Raw genomic sequence first — 14,093 nt, 5'->3', positions numbered from 1 at the left:
TGCTTTCTCAGCAACTCGGGAAGTTTATATTATCTCTGTTTTTTCCAGCAAGAAAAGTAGCGCTCAAAGAAGTTTATAGAAATTGAGAAGTTGATTTTTAAACTCTGAAAATGTAAACAATCCAAAATAGTCAAACCAATTTTTAAAAAGAACAAAGTTGAGATTCTTGTATTAGCTGATTTTAAGGCTTACAGTAAAGCTACAAGACAGTGTGGTGTTGGAGGAGAGCTGCACATATAAATCAGTAGAATAGGATAAAGTCCAGAAATAGACCCATACATACATGGTCAATTCATTTTTGACAAAGCAATTTAATGGAAAAAGGAAAATCTTTTCAACAAACCATGCTAAAACAACTAGGTTTCCATATAGAGAAAAAAATGAGCCTCGCTTAAAAGGATCGTAGACCTAAATATAAAAGCTAAAACTATAAAACCTATAAGAGCTTTCCAGTGTGGAGTCTGGAGACGATGTGCAGAAATGGCACCTGGAAAGGGGAAGGAAAAGAAGGAAGAACAGGTCATCAACCTCAGACCTCAGGTGGCTGAAGGGGAGAATGTATTTGGTGTCTGCCATATCTTTGCATCCTTCAATGACACTTTTGTCCATGTCATGGATCTTTCTGGCAAACAAACCATCTGCCGTGTGACTGGTGGGATGAAGGTGAAGGCAGACCGAGATGAATCTCGCCATATGCTGCTATGTTGGCCACCCAGGATGTGGCCCAGAGGTGCAAGGAGCTGGGTATCATTGCCCTACACATCCAACTCTGGGCCACAGGAGGAAATAGGACCAAGACCCTTGGACCTGGGGCCCAGTCAGCACTCAGAGCCCTTGCCTGCTCGGGTATGAAGATTGGAAGGATTGAGGATGTCACCCGCATCCCCTCTGACAGCACTCGCAGGAAGGGGGTCACTGTGGTCGCCGTCTGTGAACAAGACTCCTCAAAATATTTTGTGTTAATAAATTGCCTTCATGTAAAAAATAAATAAAAAAAGTGAAACCTATAAGAGAAAATCCTTTGTGACCTTGGGGTCAGAAAAGATTTTGGGGATACAAAAAGCAAGTTTCAAAGAAAACTGATATACTGGATTTGATAAAAATTAAAAACTTTTGCTCTTTGAATGGCACCATTAAGAAAACAAAAAGGCAAGCCGCAGAATAGGAGAAAATATTTGTAATACACATATCTGATAAAGGGCTTAGAATACATAAAGATCTCTTAATTTTAAGGTCCCCCCCTCCCCCCCGATAGACTTAGGGTCTCACATGTTGCTCAGGCTACTACTACTGGTCTCAAGCAATCCTCCTGCCCCAGCCTTCCAAAAGTCTGCAATTGAAGATGTGAGCCACTTTTCCCAGCTTTTTTTTTTTTTTTGAGATGGGATCTCACTCTGTTGCTCTGGCTGGAGTGCGGTGGCACAGTCACGGGAGCCTCAGCCTCCCGGACTCATGATCCTCCCACATCAGCCTCCTAAGTAGCTAAGACTACAGGTGCATTCTACCACATCAGGCTAATTAAAAAAAAATTTTTTTTTAATCATAAGAAGACAACACATGGGTAAAATTATACCAGTGGCAGATAGGCACATGAAAAGATACTTAACATCAGTGGCTGTTAGGGAAAAGCAAGTTAAAATCATGAGATATACTTACACACCCATTAAAATAGCTAAAAGTTTTAAAAACTGCCAATACTAAGTGTTGATTAAGCTGTGGAACAACTGGGACTCTTATACACCGTTCATGGGAATGGAAAATGGTAGAACCACTTCGGAACACTGTTTGACCGTTTCTTATAAAGTTAAACATATGATATAGCCATTCTACTCCTAGATATTTACCAAAGAGAAATGAAAACGTGTCCACACGAAGACTTACACATGAGTGTTCATAGCAGCTTTATTTGTAAGAGTTAAAAAACTGGAAACAACTGAGATATCCATCAGTTGGTTAATGGAAAAACAAAATGTGGATTGTCCTTAAAGTGGAGTATCAGTAATAAAAGGAAACCAACTATTGTTATATAGAACAACATGGATACATTTCAGAATCATTTTGTTGAGTGATAGAAGCTGGACACAAAGGAATACATACTGTATGATTCTATTTACATATTTAAATACAAATTTCTAGGAAATACAAACCAATCTAATGAAGTTGAAGGAAAGGGGGGAAAAACAGTGTAATTAAAATGACTAAGGAAAGCATAGCCTGGCTGGGCACGGTGGCTCATGCCTGTAATCCCAGCACTTTGGGTAGCTGAGATGGGCAGATCAGGAGGTCAAGAGATGAGACCATCCTGGCCAACATGGGGAAACCCCGTCTCTACTAAAAATAAAAATATTAGCTGGGTGTGGTGGTGCACACCTGTAATTTCAGCTACTCGGGAGGGTGAGGCAGGAGACTCTCTTGAACTCGGGAGGCAGAGGTTGCAGTTAGCCGAGATCGCGCCACTGCACTCCAGCCTGGGGACAGAGTGAGACTCCATTTCAAAAAAAGAAAAAAGCATAGCCCGTAATTCTTAGGTCTTGTAAACTTGTCATTTTTAAAAATAGAAGGCAGAGATTGTTTTGAAATGCTCTTTAGATAGACGGCATGAAAGGGAAAGAAAGGATAAATGAGTACAAATCAGAAAAAGTGTTGGAGGCTCTAGATAAATGAGGTGGTCTAAGAAGACAGCAAATCAAAGTCACTCCTTCCCCCCAACCCCCACCCCCGCTTTTTTTTTTTTTTTTTTTTTTTTTTTTTTTTTTGAGACAAGGCCTTACTCTTGCCCAGGCTGGAGTACAGTGGCACAATCATGGCTCACTGCAACTTCTGCCTCCTGGGCTCCAGCGATCCTGCTGCCTCAGCCTCCTGAGCAGCTGGGATTACAGGCTCGCACCACCATGCCCACTAGCAGATTGATCTTAACGGATACTGAGAGACAAGGTATATTTGGGAGGAGTTGAAATCTAGTGCTTTTACTTCAATTTTCTTTATCCAATCTAAGCCATTAGGATGCTTAGGATAATTTATAATTATTGTAACACTCTGACATAATTGTCGACAGATTTGTAGACTTACCTTACTTTGATAAATGTTTACAAGTTAGAACAAATGTTTCTGATTGTTTGTCAGAACCTGCACGTATAAACCACTCAGAATTCCTGTTTGATAGATTTTAAATGCTTAACTAAAGCAACTGATTTAAGCAACATAATTCACTTTTTACTAGGAAGGTAGTCTTAAGAAAGCTGCTGGTTTCTTGGCATCATTTCAGATGACTAAATTGAAATTCATTTGCTGTAGGAATTTTTTATTTATTTCTCTCTTTTTTTTTGAGACAGGGTCTCACTCTGTCGCCCAGGCTGGAAGGCTGGAATGCAGTGGCATGATCTTGGCTCACTGCTATCTCCACCTCCCAGGTTCAAGCAATTCTCCTTCCTCAGCCTCCCAAGTAGCTGGGATTACAGGCGCCCACCACCACACCTGGCCAATTTTTGTATTTTTAGTAGAGACGGGGTTTCACCATATTGGCCAGGCTGGTCTTGAACTCCTGACCTCAAGTGATCCCCCAACTTCAGCCTCTCAAAGCGCTGGGATTACAGGTGTGAGCCACTGCACCAGGTCAAAATTTTTAATTTCTTTACCATTTCAGCATAGTCCTGTATGTGAGAAACCATGAGCTTGTTAGCTCATAAATATCCTATTCTGACTAGATGCAAAAATATATTACTGTTTCAATCACGTATTTTATCTTGACACTAAAATAAATGCTACTAATTCTATGTATTCCTGGAAAAGATTATGAAGAACTTATCTTTATTCCAGTTGCAACTTGATTTTTTTTTTTTTTTTTTTTTTTTTTTTTTTTTTTTTTTTTTGAGACAGGGTCTTCCTCTGTCACCCAGGCTGGAGTGCAGTGGCACAATCACATCTCACTGCAGCCTTGACCTCCTGGACTCCAGTGACTTCCTGCCTCGGCCTCTCAAAGTGCTGGAATTACAGGTGTGAGCCACCATGTCCGGCCTCAACTTGAAATTTATTTTAGCTCATAACTTCTACTTTAGAAGATGTTTTAAGGCCAGGCGTGGTGGCTCACACCTATAATCCCAGCACTTTGGGAGGCCGAGGCAGGCAGATCACTTGAGGTCAGGAGTTCAAGACCAGCCTGGCCAACATGGTGAAACCCCGTCTCTACTAAAAATACAAAAATTAGCTGGGCGTGGTGGCACGCGCCTGTAGTCCCAGCTGTTTGGGAGGCTGAGGCAGGAGAATCACTTGAACTTGGAAGGTGGAGGTTGCAGTGAGCTGAGATTGCGCCAGTGTAATGTAGTCTGGTGACAGAGTGAGGCTCCATCTCAAAAAAAAAAAAAAAAGATTTTTTTCTTCATTTTATGAAAGCTAAATTCTTGGTTTTTAAAATTTTATTATTCATTTATTTATTTGAGACGGAGTCTCACTCTGTCACCCAGGATGGAGTGCAGTGGCACGATCTCCACTCACTGCAAGCTCCGCCTTCTGGGTTCACACCATTCTCCTGCCTCAGCCTCCCAAGTAGTTGGGACTACAGGCGCCCGCCACCACGCCTGGCTAATTTTTTTTATTTTTTATTTTTAGTAGAGACGGGATTTCACCATGTTAGCCAGGATGGTCTCCATCTCCTGACCTCATGATCCGCCTGCCTCAACCTCCCAAAGTGCTGTAGGTGTGAGTCACCATGCCAGGCCAATTCTTGGTTTTATAATGTATGCAAGTCTAGGGATTTGGAGAGGTTTTTTATGGGGCTTGGTAGAGTAGTGCAGCCTTTAAGAAAGACTCTAGCCAGGCGTGGTGGGTCATGCCTGTAATCCCAGCACTTTGGGAGGCTGAGGCAGGTGGATCACCTGAGGTCAGGAATTCGAGACCAGCCTGGCCAACATAGTGGAACCCCACCTCCATTAAAAATACAAAAATTAGCTGGGTGCGGGGCTATGTGCCTGTAATCCCAGCTACTTGGGAGACTGAGGCACGAGAATCACTTGAACCCAGGAAACAGAGGTTGCAGTGAGCCAAGATAGCTCCATTGCACTCCAGCCTGGGCAACACAGTGACACTCTGTCTCAAAAAAGAAAGACCCTAGAGTGCCGCTGTACTATCATGTCAGCTGGGTGCTGCTTCCTGGCCTTACTGTCCTTGCCAGATTTTAGCAGGCTCTCAGAAGGCCTGAAACTCAGGCACATTCTTTCAACACCTTTTCAGATGCTGACTTGGGATATCATCATTTGTATCAACACATCCTAAATGCAGAAACATGGGTGTACTTAAAAATATTTGACTGCCTTTCTGTTTATCTTTGTCCATGAGGCTTTTTAATATACTCTTTCCTATGGATCCCTGACCTACGAATTGTCGTCAAGTGTGGTCACTTCCCCCTTCTCAGAAGTTCCTAGTCCTGGTCAAACCCTTGCCTTTGCCTGTACTGGTTGTCTTCCATACCATCTCTTTCATTTCCGCCTATCATGGAATACAGGAAAGGTGGAGGGAGAGCTGTTGAGAGACCACAGGATGCAAGGAGGTAACATTTCCAGTCAGATGAGCCGAGAAGGGTCTGAAGTCTGGACCTTAGCTCCCACTTGCGGTTGCTTTGGGGCTGCAGAAGCCAACTGGTATTTTCACCGCTGATGGCGGCTTCTTCAGATCTGTCCTCATTGCTGCCAGAGTGAACTACATAAAGTGCACATCTGATGTATAGCTTCTCTACTTAATTCCCTCTGTTGCTTCGTTATTGCTTACAGGGTAGAGGCCATGATCCTTAGCATGGATGGCATAAAAGGTTGTCATTCTTTATCTCCTACCTTACACTTGATAATTTGGCAGCAAGGAGCTTGCTGTAGCTCCTATCTCTTGCCGCCTTCCCTCCCACTTCCTTCTCTAACCCTCCCGGACAGTTTGGGTATCCTCGGTGCTCCTAGTACATCCTGTTTCTGTCATTGTACCCTGTACTTTGTGGGTCTGATTATCAGTTGGCTCCAACACTGAAACAGTGAACATAGTGTGGGAACTTATCATTCCTCAGCGCGCGGCATAGTACCTGGCACACAGTAGGTACACGGTTTGTATGATTAAGGAAATGCCCACACATAATGTTGGCCAGAAAGAAGTTTGGAAGACGTTTAGTTTTCCTGTGATGGGTTTAAAATGTGTTATAATAGCTTCGTACGTCTGTGAGGAGGCTGCACTGGGAGCAGTATAGTGTAGGGATGAAGCACCACGCCTCTGGAGTCAGGCTGCCTGGCTCACATCTCACATGTCTGACCTGAGGCAAGTGACTTCACCTTTCTGTGCCTCAGTATCTCTATAAAATGGAGCTCATAAAATAAGTTTATTGTGAAGATTAGATGAGAAAATTTAATTCTTGAGCATAAATGCTTAGTGAATGCTATTCCCTTTATTTACTATTCCAGAAAACAATGTAGATGTTTTTATAAATCAAGTTAAATTATTTTTATTTATTTATTTATTTTTGAGACAGAGTCCTGCCCTGTCACTCAGGCTGGAGTGTGGTGGCATGATCTCAGCTCTCTGCAACCTCTGCCTCCCGGGTTCAAGAATCAAGTTATATTTTAGATTGATAAAGGGAATTTAGTGTTAGAAGATTATCTGATGCCTGTTATAAGTAGCATCATTGTTTTTATAATTATCCAGGTAGAAGTTCTCAGCTTTTTCTTTGGCAGCCTTCCCCCATTCACCTCCCCTTATTAAAAAAAGCCCAGATACACACACAGCTGCACACACACACCCCCACTCTCTCTTACACACACACACACTCACACACTTTCACACACACACATTCACTCTTCTCTCTCTTAGACACACACACCACTCACTCACTTTTTTTTTTTTTTTTTTTTTGCATTTTTAGTAGAGACGGGGGTTTCACCGTGTTAGCCAGGATGGTCTTGATCTCCTGACCTCTTGATCTGCCCGCCTCGGCCTCCCAAAGTGCTGGGATTACAGGCATGAGCTACGGCGCCCAGCCACCACTCACTCTCTTAATCAATTGTTAAGTCCTGTAAATTCTGCCAGCAAAATGCTCTTCCTTTCCAAGCAATCCTACACACCTTAGAAGAATCTTCCTAGAGCAGAGCTTCGGTCATGTTATTCCTTCGAAAACATTCTTTAGGGAAGCCCACTGCTGACTCAGTGAAGTGCTGCAGACCCAGCTTCTGGTGCCTTCTGCAGAATGGCACAAGATTCCTTTGTAGCCTCCTCTCCTGCTGTCCTCCTGGATGTGCCTCATGCTTCAGCTGGATTGGGCCACTCCTCAGTTCCCCGCACAGCCCTGCTTTTCTGCCACTGAGTGGAGTGCATTCCCGTCTCCACAAACTCTGGCTGTTAATTGTCTGCCTTTCTGAAACAACTCAGGTGCCACCTTCTTCTTGAAAACTTAAAAAAAATCTTCCTAGCTAAATGTATTCCCATCCTCCTTCTCTGGACCCACAGAACACTGTCCTTTCATGGCACTGAGGTTCTGCTTTTGGTCAGTTTTCTGGGTAAAATGGACTTCTTTCTGACTTCTTACTCTTCTTGATCACAAGCTCCCCAGGGAAGAGACTGTCTTATTTCTCTCTGACCCTTACTGAAGCCAGTACTCTTGCCCTTTAGTGCTCAGTAAATATTGGGACTTTCGATTTGTTCTTGCAGTGTTTTTTTTGTGGGGGAAGAAGGTGAACCACAGTTACTATGTGCAATGTACTAGTCTTCCAAGTGTTTTACACATCTCATGCGGTTTCATCCTCCCTATTCCCCAGTTACAGAAAGGCACTGTTAGTATTCTTCTTTGCCATATGCAGAAACTGAAACATAGAGAAGTTATATAGTTTGCCCAAGGACTGAGACACACAGCTAGTAAATAATCTAATAGTATTCACAATCGTTTTAACCTGTCTTACCCCAAATCCACAGAACCTCAAAACTGAAGAATAATCATTGTACAACACTTTCCTTTTTTTTCCCCCCCAAGACACAGTCTCGCTTTGTTGCCCAGGCTGGAGTGCAGTGGCACAATCGGGTCACTGCAGCCTTGACCTCCCAGGCTCAAGCGATCCTCCCACCTCAGCCCCCCACCGCCCCCGAGTAGAGCTGGGACTACAGGCGTGCACCACCACGCCCTGCTAAACTTTCCATTTTTTAAAGAATAAACACTCTATACTGGACTGATATTCTCCAAGGATAAAGGAAGTCTTCCCCGGTGCCTTTTACTTAATAAATATTAATAAATGTTGATCAAGTCAGTGTGTGTAAGGGAAATACATTAATGATACTGTTTCTCCATTGAATTTTTTTTTAAATTTTTATTTTTTAGACAGAGTCTTGCTCTGTCTGTCGCCCAGGCTGGAGTGCAGTTGGCGTGATCTTTGCTTACTGCAATCTTCGCCTCCCAGGTTCAAGTGATTCTCCTGCCTCAGCCTCTCGAGTAGGTGGGACTACAGGCGCGTGCCACCGCCCAGCTGATTTTTGTATTTTTAGTGGAGATGGGGTTCACCACGTTGGCCAGGCTGGTCTCGAACTCCTGACCTCAGGTGATCCGCCTGCCTCGGCCTCCCAAAGTGCTGGGATTATAGGTGTGAGCCACTGCACCCGGCCACTTTCCATTGAATTTTTTATTTGAATCATAGGAATAGGCAGCAACACAATAGCTATAATGATGTATAAATAGGATATAATGAATCCCCGATTCTTATATCTAATTTCACAAGGATGAGAATCCAGTTACTGCTGGTACAGATGAGGAAGAGCTGGAGATATTGGAGATGTTAGGGAAAAAGGGAGTCCATAGAAATACCCTTTTCAGCAGTTTATAGGCCTCAGCGCATTTGGATTCATTGTATCTCCAGCCAGTGCACAGAGGGAAGGCAAGTATTTTCTGGCTTGATTTGTTGAGGATTTCTCATTGATTCTAAGTAATTCAGGTTTTTGTTACCATTCCTGTAAGTCAAACATCTATGGTTTCTATTTCCTTGAGGGGCTGCAGAGTAACATAGTCATAAATTAACCATGGATAGTGTTAAAATCCAGAAAAACACATTGTTGTCATATGTAACAAGAGACAGTCACCTTGCTGCTCTGCTGACCTCTCCATGAGGTCTATCCCTTTGTGTAGGAAAGAGCCATGACTCGGAGTCAGACAGCCTGGGTTTGAATTCTTCTTTTTATAGGTTTTCATAAGGTTTCATCATAATATGAGGTTTTCATAATAAACTTTATAATGTGGTACACTGCCTGATGCTTTGTAGATGTTAGTACCTCCAACGCACACCCCGCATAAATGTGATTTGTCTTTAATGTGTTTATCTAAACTTAGCAATTTTGTATCTTTTTTTCTCAGCTTCCCTTTAATAATTAATCTTCAGAGCTGCTTCTCATTTTCCTACATACTGTATCCACATGTGCATTAACTGATTATATTTTGGTAAAATGTCTCCAGCTATGTTTCTTGTTTTATGCATTCTTGGAAGCTGTATGGCTGTCAGCATTCTGAAAGTTGAACTAAGTGCTGTACACACTCATTTAAAAGGACCCCTTTTTGAGTTTGGCTTTTCTTGAAGCAGAGCACACCAGTAATGACTCCACATTTACCTTTCGTATCTTTGTTTCTTTCCGTTGCCTGGTTTGTTTGCTTGTTCTAATCGGAATCCTGGTAATTGATGTCCACCTGAGAAATCCCTGCAGATGTTCCAGCCTCTGTCTAGTCCAGATAGCCACAGGAAGGGTAAGGTCTTGTAAAATAGCAACCTTCTTAGTATGTTTCCTAAATGCTCTTTGTCAGTGTTGACTTTTGAGAAGCTGATTAATACAGACTAAATTCACCATCTCTGGGTCCTTGGTCTGGCACTTTCCTGGTTAATTCACATGAATGGCATTTACATGTGGACACCTGGGACAATCTGTCTTTTCCTCAAAGGATTAAGTAACACAGTTTGAAGCTGACTTAAAACTATTTTTTCCCTCATTAATGGGGCCCTGAGCATCTTTCATAAATCAGGAATGTGTCTTGGAAATGTAATTCTCACTAAACTCAGTTCCAAGAGTATTTTCTATAAAAGCACATTCTTGTTTGTTCTGTTATAACACATGCATTTGATGATTGTAATAGCGTTGACAGAAACACGGTTGAACAGGAAGCATGGCCATTATAAATAGGTCAGTTTGATATAAATTCATGTTCAAAGCACAAATAACAGCTTTATTAGACACAAGACAACTCTAGGAAAATATTGATTACATTTTAAAGCCAAATGGTCTAGTTAAGCAGTAAGTCTGAAAGGATCCTCTATTAAAAATATATGTATATATATGTACACATACACACACACCAAAGCCTGGTGTGTCATATAAACAATCACCAATGTCAGTGAAATACAGTCAACTGTGCAAAGGGCAGGAAAAAACTGGTTCTGATTTTCAGCTGTGGCTTATCTACAGTGTGATCCTACGCAGCCAGTGAGTTGTATTTTAATAAAGGATTAGCTATTATACTACACTTTTTTTTTTCTTGGCAAGGTCTCACTCTGTTGTCCAGGCTGCAGTACAGTGGTATGATCATGGCTCACTGCAGCCTCAACTCCCAGGCTAAAGTGATCCTCCCACCCAAGCCTCCTGAGTAGCTGGGAGCACAGGCATGCACCATCATGCCTGGCCGATTTTTATTGATTTATTATTATTATTATTTTGTTCTGTTTTTGTTTTTGTTTTTGTGGAGATGCAGTCTGACTGTGTTGCCCAGGCCGGTTTCAAACGCCTAGGCTCAAGCGATCCTCCCATCTTGGCCTCCTAACGTGCTGGGATTACAGGCATGAGCTGCTGCACGCAGCCTGTATTACACCTCTGAAATCTTTTATCAGGGAGGTGGCAGAACTTACTACCACTTAGTGAATTCCATGTCAGACACTATTAGAGACTTTCCATTTTTCTAATGTAGCAACCCTGTAAGGTTGTTTTCACTCTACAGATGAGCAGGTTGAGGCTGGGTAGGGTTGACTAATTGGCCTGGGGTCAGAAAGCTGACTTGTAGGGACTGGAGCAGCGGTTTGGGCCCGGCCTGTCTTGCTGCAGCATCAGTTCTCTCGCCACTCACTCAGCAGTAGAGTACATCTAGCATTTATTTAGAAATTGGATGCTTTCTTTCAGACATGTAAGAATGAAGAAGTTGTCTGGCACAAGGCTTCTAGGATCTTAAAGACTGGTAATTCCTATAGCTTCTCATGTTTGTGAACTGCCAGTTGAATATGGTACTTAAGTTTTTGCTCATGCATCTTGATGTAAGTTATACAAAATAAAATGGAGTTACTTTGCTATTTTAACTAATCTTTTAGATGTAGATTAAAATGTAGCACTGACAACTATACCTTAGGCTTATGAATATAGAAGCCTTGTTTAAAATGTTACATGTAAGCTGGAGTGAGGTCTTAATAATTGCCAAAAGTTATTGATAGATGAAATGGGTCTGTAGTCTTTTTTCCCCTGTGATCTATTATAGAAATATTTCAAAGTGAATTTCGGTTTCTGTTCCTCTTCAGTGAGTTGTTCTTCCTTCATTGAAAGTCCATAGGCAATTGGAACTTTTGTGAAGATGGTTGTACAGGAGCATATATGACTGCAGCTCGTTCTGTTAGGGGCTAACATCCAAAATACATTGCTGCCCCAAGACTACAATCCGATTATATAGCCTACTTGTTAATTCCTGCTGATTATGTTTGCTTCTAATTATTTGCAGTGAGGTAAAGCTTTATGATCTGTGGCATGGTGAGAACAAAGATTTTTCTAAATGTAAAATACAGTTGCATCGAGCAACTAGAAATTGTCCATAACTGTAATGGACAACAACATACATTTTCCCCCTTTTCTTACCAAAAGGTGGCTTAAGGTGTACACTGCTGCACCTTCATTGGTTGTTCTCCTTTTAAATTTGTTGTAAAATCCTCTTAGGCATAAGATAAGGCCTATTATTTTATGTATCTGATCAGTATTGTATTTATAGTTCATGGGCGCAGAGTTCTCTGTTCTTTTTGCTGTTAAAATATCATCTGATGAAATGTTAAGGAATTGCTCCTTCTTAAAAATGTGTGTTTATCTACTAGCCGGTTTTATGATGTTCTGTTGGGCACTAGGCATGCATTAAATTGCATGGTTAGATTGATTCGGAGTAATTTCATTTTAGAGGAATATGTGCCAATTCTTTTTCCTCTCCAAAAGGCATGGTTTCAGAGCATGGCCCTGTGCCTAATGTTAATTCCAGAAGGCTCCTTTGTTATGTTCCCCACCCCCTACCACACACCCGCAACTGGCCTTTGCCATGAGGAAGATGTGTACCTATAATCAGGCATTTCTTTACTTTAGGGTTATTTGTCATTTCAGACAGCATGGACTTTTGAGAACAGGCTTAAGCTGGGGAAGGCAAAGTTATATAAACTGTATTCATTGTTAAATATTTGCTTCCAGGGAAGGTGAAAAATGCTTTGTACTTTTTCCTTTGGCTTTTTTCCTTCAAAAGAGCTTGTCATGCAACAGCAACAAAAAGTGGCCAAAGGCAGAGAAAACTCTTGTCTTTTCCATGTTGGTTTGTTTTTATTGTAAGACAAACCTTTCATGTTTTATTGTTATGAAGTTTAAACCTGGCCTAGAGGTGCCAATCTTTAGTGGAAACAGCTGCAGAGTTGGTGTCCCCGATCAGGTGGGACTTCTTTGAAGCAACATGTTGCCTTTTAAAAGAGAATTGTGCATGTGAGAACTTGAATCTGTAAAACTCATCAGCGGTTCCACCATTGTTTATCTTTTAAGTAACTGAGATAGCTAACTTTAAGTAAAACATTGCAATTAAAAATCATTTTCTGAATTATTTTTTTCTGAAGAGAATAGTCTTATTACTTTTTGTCTTAAAAATATAGAAATGAGGGAAAAATCACCTTTAAGAATTGAAGATACAGCAGCCCAGTTGAACTAAGACCACAGAGCACCTTCTTTGATAACTCCTTTTTTGCTGGTCTGAACTGTTGATTTTTACTTCATATTTATACTTGCAGATAAATGCCTATAATAGGAGCAAAACTGGGTGGTTGGGCATATATCTGAATTCTAGAGATTAAAGATTTTCTACTTGATACTGATTGATGTGGAAGCATTGCTCATCTTTTTGATTGAGTGGTACTGTTAGCAGTGGAGTCGGCATCATTCTTGGTCTACTGCTAGGAAAAGTTGAGTATCAGAGAGCTTTTTCTCCTTAGGGGAAAATAGAAGAGACAGGCATGGAGTCAGAGGGACAAGAAAAATGCCGAAATATTTTCCTTTGGGGCTTTTGATTTCTTTGCCAAAAAATTGCCTCCAGATGGAGAAGAGCAAAAGCTCTGATTGTAAGCCATTATGTTTTTACTGGCCTATCTCCCCATTCCGTTGCCTGGTTTGGAATCTGTAAGCTAGTCCAAATCCTTTACCTCATTTTCTAGTACCAATTTACTGTCTTACTCATCTTCCAGCTGCAAGGAGTGAGGCAAGTCGCCTTAAAATTGAACCCTGTACCATTTTATAAACCAAGCAACAGCAGAGTCTTGCCAAGGAATATCAGTATCAATGGCTTCCATGTCCCTGAGGTTCTTGAATCACACTTTTACCAGGTCAACTTCTTGTGTCTGTGACTTGTGCGGTAGGGTTGGTCTGGGAATGAATCTAACAGGCCCTTTCGGCTTTGTGAAGACTTGTTACTACCCGGGTTGTCTAGCATTCTGAGCTGTGTGGGGAGCACAGTCATGTTTTGGCTGTATTTCACTGGCAGTAGAAATCTTGACATTCCAATTTCCCTTGAGGGGTGGTAATTGTTTAGGGGTTGAAACTGGAGAGGAATCCAACATCTGGACATGGCGGTACAGTAGCATTGGAGTCTGGCAGACTTGAGCCCAGATCACTGTTCCGCAGCTAACTAAACAATATCCTTGGGCAAGTCATTTTCTCCATCTGGGGCTCTGGAGGGCCATCTTTTTCCTCTGCCTAGATATTCTGGCTTGTGTGATAGTGCAGCCTTTAGGAATTGTTCTGGATTACTGCTTTTTATCTTCCTTAAAAAGTAGCCATCA

The 14,093-nt window shown here is 41.7% G+C and overlaps 1 protein-coding gene and 1 pseudogene across 2 annotated transcripts in view; both read left to right on the top strand.

The window, feature by feature from the left end:
- The window catches only part of MICOS10 (mitochondrial contact site and cristae organizing system subunit 10), a 29,730-nt gene that overhangs the window by 10,704 nt on the left and 4,933 nt on the right, over positions 1-14,093 (top strand). The gene's annotated exons all lie outside the window — the stretch shown is intronic.
- On the top strand, positions 164-997 carry LOC129472559 (small ribosomal subunit protein uS11-like; annotated as a pseudogene).

This window comes from Symphalangus syndactylus, chromosome 22 (genome assembly GCF_028878055.3).
Source record: "Symphalangus syndactylus isolate Jambi chromosome 22, NHGRI_mSymSyn1-v2.1_pri, whole genome shotgun sequence".
NCBI classification, from domain to species: domain Eukaryota; kingdom Metazoa; phylum Chordata; class Mammalia; order Primates; family Hylobatidae; genus Symphalangus; species Symphalangus syndactylus.
The sequence above is the reverse complement of the archived record's forward strand: the minus strand, read 5'-3'. Positions and strand labels throughout refer to the sequence as shown.